Below are 14711 nucleotides of genomic sequence, written 5' to 3'. Positions count from 1 at the left end.
AGCCATCTCTTTGAAATAAACTCATCAAAGAAGATAATATCTCTGTCGATCTCTGTAGGAGGATGGAAGCCTAACTTCTCTGCTCCATTTTGTAAAATCCCTCTTGTCATAAAGGTAAACACTCACTTTTATTTTGGGTAAGGCCAATTAACAAACCCAGATGGTCTATGATCTGTCCCATGTACTCATTCTAAAAAGCTCTCCATCACTTGTTTCAGTGAAGTTGAGTTCCAGCTACATTTTGGTTTCTTTCTCCTATTGCAGTGCCTTCAGCTACATCTGCCAGCATGTTTAACTTTGTCCAGGAGAATTTTTACTTTAATAGGTACATGCCCTGGAAAGTACAATGTCAGAAAAATGTGCATCTTATTGGGAGAAGTCATGAAAAATTTCAAAACACTAGAGAAACTCAAGCCAAATCTTTGACTTTTAATGAGTGATGTTTTCAGAAGGAAGATAAGGGGAAAATAAGAGCAAGCCAAACAAGCAAACCTACAAAAATATCATCAGTTGCTCAAACATAAATTCAACAAATGATTTCCACCAAATGAAAAAAAAAGTATGAGAACTAAGTTTTGTGTTTCTAACCGTTCACAATGGATGGTACATGATAGAGGCTGTGGCCACTACAATCCCATTGCTACAAGGTTTGCTGCTCTCCTCATGACTGTTTTCTACCCCTCCAACTAACCATCATTTTTTATTCCTCTGCTTTTTAGTCTTTCTCTTAACCCTTCCCCATCTCCATACCTCTCTGCATCTGTTTTCTTTTTCTTTCTTCAGCTCCTCTTCCACCCTTTCTACCAAAAAGGATGGAAAATACTGAGCAGAGAAGAAGTGGGAAACTGAAGGATGCTGAGTAAAAATATTAAGAGATAATGTTCAGTAAACAGAGAAAAGATGGCACTTCCAAATGAGAATAATTCAAAAAGGCTTATAAAGAAGGACTATTTCAATGATGTTGATATAGGACTAGTACCCCAAGACTACAGTGCCACCCAGTTCTAAGAGTTTAAGAGGAAGGAGAAGTTTCTGGAATCTATGGATGAAAGAGCTGTGTGTGGACAGCCATCTGACAGGAGCTATGACTTTTGGTCTGTGGACAGTGCCAGCAGTAGCTATCATAGTGGAATAAATATTCCAACCTCTTTCATGTTCTTTTACTTTCTTGCTAGTGGTTCCCATTGGTCTGGTCTGATCCTTCTGAAAGCCAGGGGGCGAGAGAGCCCATTGGTGCCATCCCTACACATCAGTCTTAAGACAGAGAGTGAGAATGGGAAAGAAAAAACTTGATCTAGAAGGAAGATGTTTGGCATTGATTAAAAGTAGGAAAACAGAGGCAGTTGAGAAGGAAGACCAAGGGATTGAAAACCCATAGAAGACAGGGAACACCAAGGAGCCAAGAAAAGGTAAGGAGGGATAAAAGACAGAGAGAAGGAAAACTGAAGCATGGAACTGAGAGAAATGGGTAGAGGTTCTGAATGGAATCTAACTCCGCAGCCCTCTTAGAATCTGTCAAATCATTAAATAAAAATTCTCATAAACATTATTAATAGGAATAAAGAAGAAATAAGTCTTTAGAAAGTGGGTATCTTTTGGTGAATTTGGCATATTGTCATTGACAAATTGATCTTTTGGCAAATGGAACAAGCTTTCAGTAAATTGATTTTCCTCACATTGGATTGCTTCCAAATTGTATAATTAGAGAAATTTTGGGAATAACAAGTTTGGTTTGGCTGAATATTTAGTATCTGACAGGAAATGTTGGTGTGTTATAAAGAGAGTTTGGAGCCCATGTCAGTCAAGAGGCTATCAGCTTCCGAGTACCTAATCCATGCACAGCCTTATTACCTTGATTACAGTATTACCAACTTACAGTTGATTAGATCAACAGTAAGTACAGAACTGAAACAAAATAATTTTATTAATAATAATAGCTAATATTTATTGAGTGTGTTCTATGTTCCAGGCACTATGCTACATGTTTTACATAGATTTATCCTTCATTTAATTCACATAATAACCTGACTTATTATTTTCAGTTGGCTTACCCCATCCAGACTCATCCTCCTGCTCTGTCACCCAAATGACTGACTTCCACAGATTTCATTCTTTGTCCTAAATTCTGGTTGGGTTTGACCAGTGAAAGAAGAATTCAGAGAGGTAGGCTCTGGAGACCCTGGCCTTACCCACCTTCTTGTAGTGACTGGGTTCTGTCAGTTCTTATGATGTGGCCATCCATCCAAACCTCCAAACTCTCAACCTTGCTAGCTCTGGTTACAACATCCCCTTAAGGTCAGAATAGGAAATGGAGTGGTAAAATAAAGTCTTGTCATCTTTTCTAGCCCCTGGGTGCTTCACCATTCTCTGTTGATTTCCTTAACCTCACCCATCCCTTGTGTAAGTAGTCATTTTATAAACCTTCACTTTGAGTGTACAGTTTACTTCCTCCCAATATCTCAAAAGGTACGCAGCAGCCCAATTAGGAGTGTATTATACAAACTTTATTTTACATATAAGGGAATCAATCATTTGAAGTTTAATATTTTTTTTTCTAAGACTTTGCTGCTAGTACATGATAGAGCTCAAATTTAATAATGGGTAAATGTATTAGCCGTCAGAATCTTCTATAGTAATCATTATCCTACATTTTTTCTCGACAATCAGGTTTTGAAGTATGGGATTCATCACCATTCCACCTGACTCTCAACTATCCACCAGGCACATGCAGCTAGTAAGTAGCTAGTGTCATTTGTTGAAATGACAATACTTTAGATATAATTTAGACATAATAGTATATCTGTTTCTTTTCCCCTTTTAAAAGATGAAGCTACTAAAATTTTTAAATCACATATGTGTCTTGCATTATATTTTTATTGGACAGCATTGAAAAGGCAACCTACAGCCTTTGTGGTGGGTTGGCATGGTGACTGACTATCCTCTCAAGTATGAATAGTCCAAATTAGACAGAAATTTGGTCAACTAGATCCTGCCGCAGAGAGTTTTGTGTGCATGACATGCAGAACATAACAGAATTATGTACTAGAAATGAAAGTCAAACGACACACAAAGAGAAGACAAGAAGCAAATGTGAGAGTAATTGTGAATTACTAGATGCATGAACAAGCACCATCCATGCAGTAGAGGGAGCAAAGAGGACTTAGTTGGTAGGGTATGATTAGCAGGAACAGATAAGGAGATGAGTTATTCATCATGAATGATGAGAACAGTATTGGACTGAAATGATTGCCCAAGTAAGAGAAAAGAAAATGTTTTGTTAATAAAATTAACTGCAAAAATACATAAATAAATAAATAAATAAATAAATAAGCTGCATTTTTTCCTGAACCATATCCTGATTCTCTATAAAGCCCGATATTTCAGGAAACCAACACTGTTTTCTACCATTTTTTCTTCCTATATATTCTCAGTCGTTAGCCCCAGTGATTAAGGGGCCCTCATTATCTGTTCTTCTATTCTAAGAGAGCCTAAATGACTTAGAATCATATGATGCAGGGAATTGAATGCAATAACCTATTTTGGGGGTACAAGTTTGCAGATCCATCCTCATTCTGAGACCAATTGCCAGTTGAGGGCTCTCCAAGACCACTGTCCAATTTGGTAATTTTCTAGAAAGACTCACAGAACTCACTGAAAGCAGACAGTACTTACTTCTCCCAGCAAAGATGTGCAACAAAATGCATGGGGTATTGCCAGCCATGGAAGTTCAACCAGGCTGTGGTGTTTAAAGTTTGAGCTGACAAGCACAGTCCAACCCACCCTCACTCCTGACATAAATTGCATTGTTAGCATAGACTGTCTGGTGTGGCCCAAGTCCTCCAGGTAACAAAGACACTCCTTGGCAGGATATATCAAGGGCTCAGAGATGATCTCTTGGAAGTCAGGACAAAGGGCCAAACATTTCTGTGGAAGAAGTTAATCTTTTACTACACAGAGCACCTTGAATACAATGACATCTCTCTGCACTCACCGGGAGAAGTGGTGGGGGAATCATTGAATAATGGCTTTTTCTTAGTGCCAATATTGATATGGAAAGATAAGAATAAAATAATGCTTTCAATCTGCTGTGTTTTCTTCTATGTATTTTCATTTCCCTTTTATCTTATCCCTATTTTAATTGCCCCTCCTCATCTCTATTTCTGTTTTGTTGATACTGTATCCCTTCAGTAACCTTGAACTCTTTGCGGTGACCCAATGATTTATGCAGAGCAAAGACCAAGCTTTGTCTTCCTTGTGGACTCGTAGAAAATGCTTTTATCTTGTGCTTTTGACCAATATTATAAGAAGAGGGAATATAGCCTTTCAACTGCAGCTCAAAGACATAAATTTTTCCATTTATATTGGTTGATTCCTTTTCTAATAATGGCAATTTCTCTTCCCTGGAGATTCATGATATCTAAAGAGATGGACAAATCCTTCCCTCCATTTTCATAATATTTTACCAAGGAAATCATCCAGTGATATAAAACAGTCAATCAGTAGAAGATGATCTTTTAATCAGAGTGCTTTTGACTTTTAGACTCCAGATATTTTGTTTTGAGTTGGAAGTATCCCCTCTACCCTAAAATTTCAGAGACAATAGAGAACGGGACCACCAAAATAGTCTCCTGTACTCTACATAGCAAATAAAAGGAAGGAAAAACAATCAGTCATGAAAAACTATCACTCAGCCTACAAGATATTCTGATATAAAAGGCAATGCAGAAATTACTAGGGATGTTAGATAATGGAAAAGGGAAATGAGTGGAACAAAGGAGTCTGGAAAAATGGGAGCCCTGAAAATAAGCAGGCTGAGATAAGAATTGTACTGCTTATGTTATGGTAGGACCACCTTTTTGAGATTTTCTCATCTTTTTATCCTTCCTTCCTCTTAAAGTTATAAACCTCATGCAATGTGGCTATTAATAGTGCTTATTAACCCATTTCTTCCTTGTTACTCTCCAGCCACTGGATTCAATTGTATTTCTTGGACTCTCTTCTTTGTGTAGGGCAAATGACAGTCCTATCCAGTGAGTATTGAGCAAAAGTAATATGTATCGCTTTCAGTGGGAGAATTTAATTGCTTGTGCAAAGACCCCCAGAGCTTTCTTTTTCCCTTTTATGACAAGTTTTGGTTTCCAAACAGTGGTTCCTCCATCAGCATGGAATGAAATGACAATGAGCAGAGTGAGTCCCCAGCCAACCAGAAATTGACAGGTAGTGTAAATATATCATTGCTGTTTCAAGCCAATGATATTTGGTGTTTCTACAGCAGCATAATCTAGCCTACTTTCATTGATACTCACAGCTATGAGAAATGATAAGCAAAGTGAACCTAGCAATTATTATAAATAAAAGTCGCTCATTTTTTCTAAGTTGTAACCCATTTTTATTTTTGTTTTTTAAGTATTTACTTACTTTGAGAAAGAGAGGGGGAGAGAGAAAGAATGACTGAGGGAGGGGCAAAGAGCCCATTGTGGGGCTCCATCTGACAAAATGTGAGATCATGACCTGAGTGGAATTCAAGAGTTGGATGCTTAACTGACTGAGCCACCCATTTAACCCCATGTAATATGAAGCTGGACCCTGTCTGCTTACAGACTTGGAACTCTGGCAATGGTTGTTCAAATTGTGCTGACTGCAGTTGGTAATGAAGAAACCTGCATCCCATCTTATTTAAGTGGACTCCAAAAGTTACCGTGGCTCTAAAATGATACTATTCTGTATATTGCTGGGGACTACTAAAAGGGGTGGAGATATGATCTGTGTATCTAATGGAAGCATTTCAAGCATCCAGGAGAGAGGGTTATTTAGGGTGAATGGAAGCACTATTGGATGTTTATGTTTATTGCAGAATGAGTGTGGATGGGTTCTTAGCATTGCACACCTTCTATCAGCTTCTGAATGCTGTCTTAGGACTTTGTTTTACATTTTTTTCCCACCAGTACCCTTGCAGTATGATTTCTCAACATATTTTAAACTGGTCTGATATTTAACTTGTTTATACCTTTCACCTCTAATAAGTAATGACTAAGGTGGCTAGGAGCCATTCTTGTACATATTCAGTGGTTGGTCTTTGATGGGAGGATCCTTCCATTTTTAGAGAAATAGCCCTTAAAGCTGAAGTATAAACCTGATGGGTTAAGCTAAGAGAAGAGAGGTAATGTAACCAGTCAGGGTACACATCTCTTAACTCCAGAAGTGTTTAGAGCACCAGCACGGCTTTGTGCAGGAAGGAGTATGTGTGTGTGTGTGTGTGTGTGCCTTTAATGTGAATTGATCAATAAGGTAGAATTTATGAAGCTTCTGTGCTGTTTGACCTCAGATAATGGGAGTTCCCTTTTAACCTGTGTAGTCATCTGGTGAAATATTTAAATAGCTATATATATATATAATTTTTTGCTGTCAAACTTAGAAGGCATCTGTTACCACAGTTTTATATTTGTAGATGCCAAGGGGAAAATCTGCATATGCATTACTGCTGAAACAGGTCTCTTTTAAGGCTCCCAGGGTTTCAATATTGTGACCCAAATCAGGCATTTGATGAGTAATAATGACAAACTGTAGATTTAGCAGGTAAGCCGTGGAACATACTACATGATTAATGACAGAATTCCCAGGATTGGTGAAAAATGTCTTTATTAAGGGACTGTCAAACAGCCCAGGGACCATATGTATATTATCACGTCTGTTTACAACACTATCTAAAAACCCATCTTGTTGAGTTAAAGCAATTGTTAGAAGTAAATGAGCAAGAAAACAATAGATTAATTATTATGGTGAGTTTTCCCATGTCAGACAGAGGTTGTAATCTCAGTGGTATCATTTTCTAACACTAAGGCATGAAGCTAGTTCATTCATTTACCAAATATTTACTAAGTGCCTATTATGTATGACTTTCTTTTTTTTTTCTTAGGCCCTGGGAGTACTCTGTGAACCAAACAGACAAATAAGCAAGAAGCATGGTTCCTGCTCTCACTAAACTTATAGACTAATACAGGGGAGACAACACCTGTCAAAGAATCAGCAAATAAATGGACCGTCACAACTGTAATAAACATTACCAAGAATATTATATTATGGGAGGAACTGACCTATCTAGATTCTTCTCCATAAAATAGGGATGATACTGATACCTATCTCCCAACATTACTATGAAGAGTAAGAGATACTATATATTTTTTTGATTTTTAAAAATGTTTTATTTATTTTTGAGAGAGAGAAAGACAGAGCACAAGTGGGGAGGGACAGAGAGAGATGGAGACACAGAATCCAAAGCAGGCTCCAGGTTCTGAGCTGTTGGCACAGAGCCCAACACGAGGCTCGAACCCACGAACTGTGAGATGATGCCCTGAGCCAAAGTTGGACGGTTAACCAACTGAGCCACCCAGGCACCCCAAGAGATAATATATTTTAAACAGTGGACATAAAATAAGCATGCCATACATTTTTTTCTCCCTTTGTGTTTTCGTTAGTCTTCAAAACGCATTAATTTTCAGGTGATTTTTCCTGCTAACTGCTGTTTCTGCAGTATCCTGAACAGGCTATTGGAAAGAAATGCCAACAGTCATGTTTGCTCTCCCTACTGGCCTACTTCCTCTTCCCTGGTCACAATCCCGGCAGCTGCATTCTCTCCTCTCGCTCTGTCCCCGAAGCTGTTTTATTTTCAGAAGGCGACCATTGGGCAAATTCATTTTCCCATCCTTCTCATATAGCAGAATTCAGATCGTGCCTGGACACATATGTAAAATCAGAGAAACCTCCAACGAAATTTGTCACAAACACATTTTACAAATAAGATATCCAAGATGATACAGAAACTGTATAATAAACTTCAGCATAAAAGAGGGAAATTGCAACTGTGTGGAAAATAGAGAAATAAATTGTGCAAGATGAACTGAGATTCGGTGGTAGACACAGAATTCTCATTTAGACTTCACCTAGTTTCTCTTTGAGGTGAATGAATAATGAAGCACGAACAAATGAAGAAGTTTAATAGCTCATTTCTTAACAATTCACAGATGTTTCTTGGGAAGGCTACCAGAATAAAAAACTTGCCTTTTAAAATCTCCTTCACTGTGTTAATTTGGACATAGCGTAGGACTTCTATCATGTTGGTCTAACAGTCCCAATATAGAAAGGCAGGTAAGAAGCTGATGCCACCCCCTGAGTAGTGTTTGGAAATATGATGCCACTGAGTATGCTTTGGTCTGTAAGAACTGAGGGTTAAATCATGCTCTTTGTTATTGACCTTTCATGTTTAGGAACTGTGCAGTGCTTTATATTTTCAATGGAGACATCATGTGAGAGAGCATGCATTTAGCAGATATTTGGAGACGAAGAGGAAGCAATGCTGAGTGCTTGAGCATCAAAACCTCCTGCCCCTTACATGGTGATTAGGATATAGCACTCGAACCTGCAACCAGCTGTCATATACAGATATGGTGACATCATACATGTTCATGACATCATAGCATATATGGTGATTACCATGCATATAGGAATCAAACCTACAATCTGAACAGTATCCATTTCCCTATCTTGCTCAGGCTAACTGAACTAAGCAGATTCAAAAGCTTAAGGCCCAAGGAAAAATATTTTAAATTTCTGGTCAAGTGAGGAGGCACTTGGGAAATTAGTGAGCCTTAAGCAGATGTCTTTGCTTGTGCTAGTGGAGAAACATAGTAACTAACCCAAAAGAGCTGTAGATAAAGATTTTTATTTTCTACAGCAGTGTCCCCAAAGTGTGGTATGCCTTAGGGAAAGTATGTGAAACATAAGGCAGGAAAGAATGACATTTTATGACTATGTGGTTTAAAATGCTCAGGCTCCTAAGAGAATCTTACTGTTGGCAAATAGGGAACACTTGGGGAGAAACTGTATGAGAAGTTCAAATTTACTTGCTCCCAGTTACTTATCACTCCATCCTTTACACGAGGAAAGAATTCTCTAGGATCAAAGAAAAATGAGATTCGGGGGGAAAAATGAGAGTGGAATTAAAGGTAAATCCTGAAGAAAAGGACCCCGTATCCACTCCCTGGGCCAAGTCCTGGGAAGTGGTGAACCATTAGATACGATTATAGGATTGGAAGGCAGGGAGGGTGTGCCCTGCAGGGGATAGCAAAGGTGCTTGGAGGAGAAGAAGGGGCCAGGTCTGTCTTGGGCACAGGCAGTAAAGGGATTCCCTGACAAGAATTCAACAGCAACAATAAAACCACCACAAGTCTGCTTTTTTATTATCCCCATACGCAGGCTACTCTAAACAATGTCAGTAATAAAATGCTTCTCCCAGATAAAAAATATTTTCTTAGTCTAAGTTCTAAATAATTGCTGCAGTTAATGTTGAGTTTTAATAATATATATATATATATATACATATATATATATATGAGCTTACGATTTCTTCATACTTTTTTAAAGCTATCCTTTTATAAATATTGTATTCTTCATAAAGTTTATTCAGAGAGCTCCCATTTTCCACTTGACCTCTGTAGTGAGTTAATGATACCCCCTCACAAAAGATATGCCAGGATCCTAATTTCCAGAACTTGTGTGAGTTTTGAAAAATGGTCTCGGTAGATGTAATTAGGGTTCTTGAGATGGGACCATTCTGGATTATTGAGGAAAGGGGACCCTAAATCCAATGATGGGTAGACTTTTAGGAGACACACAGGAGAGAGACACATAGAGGAGAGGAGAAGCCATTGGAAAACAGGCAGAGATGACAGTGATGCAGCGGTAAATGCTGGAACGTGATGTCACCAGAAGCTCGAAGACAAGGGACACGATCTTCCCTAGGGTCTAGGGAGGCAGTGTGGCCCAGCTAACACCTTGATTTTGGATGTCTGCCCTTTAGAACTCTAAAGGAATACATTTCTATTGTTTTAAACCAGCAAGTGATTTGTTACAGTGGTCCCAGGAAATTAAAAGAGCCTCCACCCACACGCTCAATTGTAAGCAAATTCATTTAGAGTAACTATGTTGAAAGTTCAGAATGCTTCCAGCTTCCTTCTCCTTGCAGGCTCCCTACAAAACCTTTGAAATAAACAAGGATGACACAGTGATTGTAAAGGCAAGGAATTACAATTGAATTATTTCACTTTTGCCATAATGAGTGACTCATGAAATTTTTATTTGTGCTTAAACATTTTTAAAGTGAAATAGAGCGTAAACTGTGAAGTGTAATATTTTTGTTGGTTGCATATATATTTTAGTTCAGGCATGAAATATTTTACTGAATTTAACTATCTGTAACAGAATTTTTTGACTTTTTATTATAACTATTATTAAATTATAATGTTATCACAGCAGTAGAGCACGGTTTATTTTAAAATTTCTCCACAGAAACATTAATGCAATTAAAGAATATAAATTCAGGGGTACCTGGGTGGCTCAGTCGGTTGTGGGACTTCAGCTCAGGTCATGATCTCACGGTTCGTGGGTTTGAGCCCTGTATGAGGCTTTCTGCTGTCAGAAGAGTGCCTGCTTCAGGTCCTCTGTTCCCCTCTCTTTGCTCCTCCCCGACTACCCCTTTTCCACTATCCCTCCTCTGCTCTCTCTCTCTCTCTTTGGAAAACAAACATTAAAAAAAGTATAAATTCATATTTATTTTACCTCCCCCTTTATTCATATTGTTATATTTATTTTTTATGGTATGTTATATGTTAAAAGTTTAATAAAAGACAATTTTCACTGAATGCATTTTTTCTGATCATAATTGCTATTCATGTCATGTTATGATTATTACTGACAATAATTTTGGGGAATCTTAGGGAAGTTTCTTTGCATCTCAGTTTATTTTATTTTCACCTCTTATATGAGGAGGGAAATAACTCAGATAAATGCAGAGATTAGAAACTGCAAATACAAAACATCTGGATCCTAGTAGGGCATTACAAAATGAAGCTATTCTATATATTTGATGCGTAAAGGGTGAGTTTTAGAAACAAGCTCTGGACACAAATATGCAAGAATGCCCACCGCTGGCCTGTAGTCTTGTTAGAGCCCAGCGGAAAGGCAAGACCTACAAGAGAAATGGCAAGTACTCTACTGGAATAGATGAGGGTGTAGAGTCAAAGAGGATCTCTTGTCCCAGCATGTTTTGGAATCAATTTCTATGTGTTCTGTAGAGGTTATAAGACAGCTTTTTAATTTCCCAGACCTTTAGATGGCTCTATGGTAGCTTTAGGTATAAACCTAAATCTAAACACAACGCCAAACAATGTTGGTCTTAGTGGATACTGGTCCAGACAGATATTTGGAACCATTCCTCTTTACTGTTCACCACTGACACTTTTGTGAGCCTTCTCAAATCACATAAGAAGGGGAGTGGGATAGGGCATCCAATGGACTGAGATGTATTTTTTTCTTCCTTTGCAGAGTGAAAGTTGAAAATAGAATTTTAGCTGAGTTAAGAACACTAAAGTTACTTGCTCACTTTCACTGTGGACTGATTTCATGTCTGTGATACACATTTTGCAGATAAGTAAACTGAGATTAGGTTTTGTGACTTGCGTAAGGTCTCACAGGTAATTGGAGAACTAAGATTCTAACATAGGTCCGTCTTATTCCAAGTCTCCCACTTTTTCTACCGTGTTAGGCTATTGCTTCAGGAACTACTGAGACTTCTGATCCACGGAAAAAGAATAAGCTGGACTATTCCAGGGGTGAGGCAAAGAGTTTTCCCCTAAGCTTTAGCATTCTGTACCCCTAAAGTAAGTTCGGCTTGCCTTGGAGGAGGAGCAGGGTGGCTCAGCAGCCACTGGATTCATACAGAGCTGGCTTGGAATCACATCTTCCCCTCTCATCAATTGTGGGACTGTGGGGGAAGTTTCTCTACCTACAGTATCTTTTATTCTCATCTCTTATATGAGGAGCAAAATAACTGAGAGAAATGGGGAGATTAGAAATTGCAAATAAAAAACATCTGGATGCTGGTAGGGCATTACAAACTGGAACTATTTTATATTATCTTCATGAAGACATAAATTTCCAGAATAGTTGTAAATGTCACTCTCATTGCACACACAGCCTCCCATCACTAGTATTCAAAAAGGTGTCTTGTAGCTGAAAACTACTGTTTTTTATTTATCCATTGATTTATTGCTTATTTTTGCTTACGATGTTGAGTATCCAGACCTGCTTGGTGGAAACAGAGGAGGGTTCAAACTCGATAGGGTATTAATTCCCTTAAATTCTCTTCCTGCTATAACTTGCTGATCCTCTCAGCATGAAATTGATTAAGAAATTCACATCACTTAATTCTTTTTCATAATCACCTAGTGCAAAACTTGCAAGGAAGAACTTTTTTTTTTTTTTTTTTTTAATGGGTAATGAGCCAAGTGAGGCATGCAGGGGAGATAGACTAGGCTATTCAAATGCAAGTTTCTCCTTTGCTATGAAATGCCCAGATAAGCAGTATTCCCTGCTGAGCTTCACAGATTGGAATTTTAGAAGTCCAGCGAGTTCCTACAGACAGAGAAAAGGGGATGAGGTGGAACAGGGAAGACAGGTTGTGAAAAAAGTAAAAATGAACGAAATATGAAAATTAATAACGAGAAACTTCACTAACATGGAGACGAGAGGTTCAGCAGGGGGAGCACGAGAGCCCCTCTCATGCACTGCCAGCCACTCCTTGTTAACTACAAATTCAATTGGAAGAGACAGACCTCGCAGGTGTATATTACTTCACTACAAGGGCTTGAGGAAGAAAGGCTTTCCTCCGCCCTGGCAACAGCGCAGCCAATGAAAGACATAGCTCAGCCAATGAGAAACCACTATACTCCAACTCTCAGTTTACTCCAATGGATTTTTTGTTTACATCAATCAGCCTTCCGCGGTCCCTGCCCCTACCTTATAAAAGAGCAGGCCTCGCTTTGGCCTCAGGAGAGTTGCTTATGGGTTTTGCCCATTTGTTCTGCAATGCTATTCTCCGTTTTTCCCGAGTAAACCCCTCTTTTGCTGGTAAAATAACTAGCAGTTTTATTTTTAAAGTCAACAGAGCTAAAACAAGTCATCTTGGCTATTTCTGAAAGGAACCAGTGGAGAGGGGGTAAAGTGTGTATGTGAGAGAAGGCTATCTTTTAAAAAGATGCTCTTTAAAACATTTCTGCAGGAAAATAAGGGAAAGAAGGAAGATACAAGCAAATATCTCTTGGAACTTCAAACCTCCAAAGATAGTTTCCAAGAAGTGGAAGAAATCTGTGGTTTTGGTGATGGATATACAGGACTGAATCTCTCCCGATTGCTGTAAGTGTGACTTTGGCTAGTTACTTCTTTGAATCGGTGTCTGCTCAGCTGTTTTAGGTTTGTTATTTCTCCATTTACTGATTGTTTAGGGGTAAACTTGCCTGCGCTATTTTATGACTTTAATGACCGTATTAAATTTTTGGCATTTCGTGTTCTTATTTATGCCTGTCTGTTCTGGTTGACTACGCTCTTTAAGGGCCACGGTGGCATTTTAAATGTCTGTTCCATCAGTGTCATTACTCCTCCATTTCCAGTAGAAGCTGATGGTTGTTGCATGATGGCTTTCAAGGTGGGAAGTTAATGATGTTTTCTTTTTGTTTTTGACTGTTTGCTTGGAGTTTGTACAGAAGACAGAATACATCTTTTAGACCTTGACGGGAGCGGGCTCAGGCCTTGCATCTGCTCCTCAAAGAGTCTGTTCTGACTCGCCTCCAGTCACACGTTTTCCCACTTAAGTAATAATTCCCCATGGCCCCAGAAATGGACTCGCATTTAGATGATGCTCTCCTCTACATACATTGGATATCAGAACACTAGAATACCCTGTCTCTGTTGATCCTAACACACCTTCCAAGGCTGGATCTGCCCTTGAGGGTGGAATTTACTGGTGATATGTTGACTTCTAGGCCTCAAGGGAGGTTGTTTAAGAGGGAGCATGTGTATAGGGCTAGGGAGTATAAGCTGAGGTGTCTCCCCAAATGCATCGGAGGTCCTCATGGCATAGAGCAAGGTATGGAAAAAGAAGATAGCTGAGCCCAGGCCAGGCCTCCCATGCAGCTAGGTTCTGGCACAGAACTCTGAGGAGTATGGGAATTCTAAATGCAAACCTGACCTTCAAGGTCATTATAAAGGTCATGGATAGAATATTTTTTTAAACTGCTTGAGTTACATCTCTTAAATATTTAGACATATGGCAAACAAATCTCAATTTGTACTCTTGCCAATGTTAGGGGAATGCCTGGAGAAACCCATTCCTGCCATCCTTCTTTTAGAAACAAAAGTAGGAAGCTGCCTTATATAGCATGGGTGATAATTTCCAAGTCACTCTGATAACCTTTTTTTTTGGAGGGATCATCTCCAAAGAGTTTCTTCCCCTGTGTTTGAATCCCATGTGTTTAATTTGGGCCATTCTCTTTAGCCTGGCGTTTATGTTTGCCAAGAAATACTTGGCAACACTTCAAAGGAGAGCCAGTGAAACACCATGGTCTATTCCTGTCAAAACTTTGTAGCCAGAACTGACATAAGGAAGTGTCAAAGAGTGGAGGAAGCCATACAAAATCCAGAAATCTCTGCATCTCCACATAACCCTCCTATGAATGTTCATAAGAATGAGGAATTAGGACTCGTGATTTGGAGGCTCCTAAAGAAATGTTCACTAAGAAGGACAGAATCTTAGAGTATTATTGATGAAGTGGGAGGCTGATGTTAAGGTGGAGGGCTTGAGTAGGGAAGGATAATTTGTC

The sequence above is a fragment of the Panthera leo genome, chromosome D1 (assembly GCF_018350215.1).
Source record: "Panthera leo isolate Ple1 chromosome D1, P.leo_Ple1_pat1.1, whole genome shotgun sequence".
Lineage (NCBI taxonomy): Eukaryota > Metazoa > Chordata > Mammalia > Carnivora > Felidae > Panthera > Panthera leo.
The sequence above is the reverse complement of the archived record's forward strand: the minus strand, read 5'-3'. Positions refer to the sequence as shown.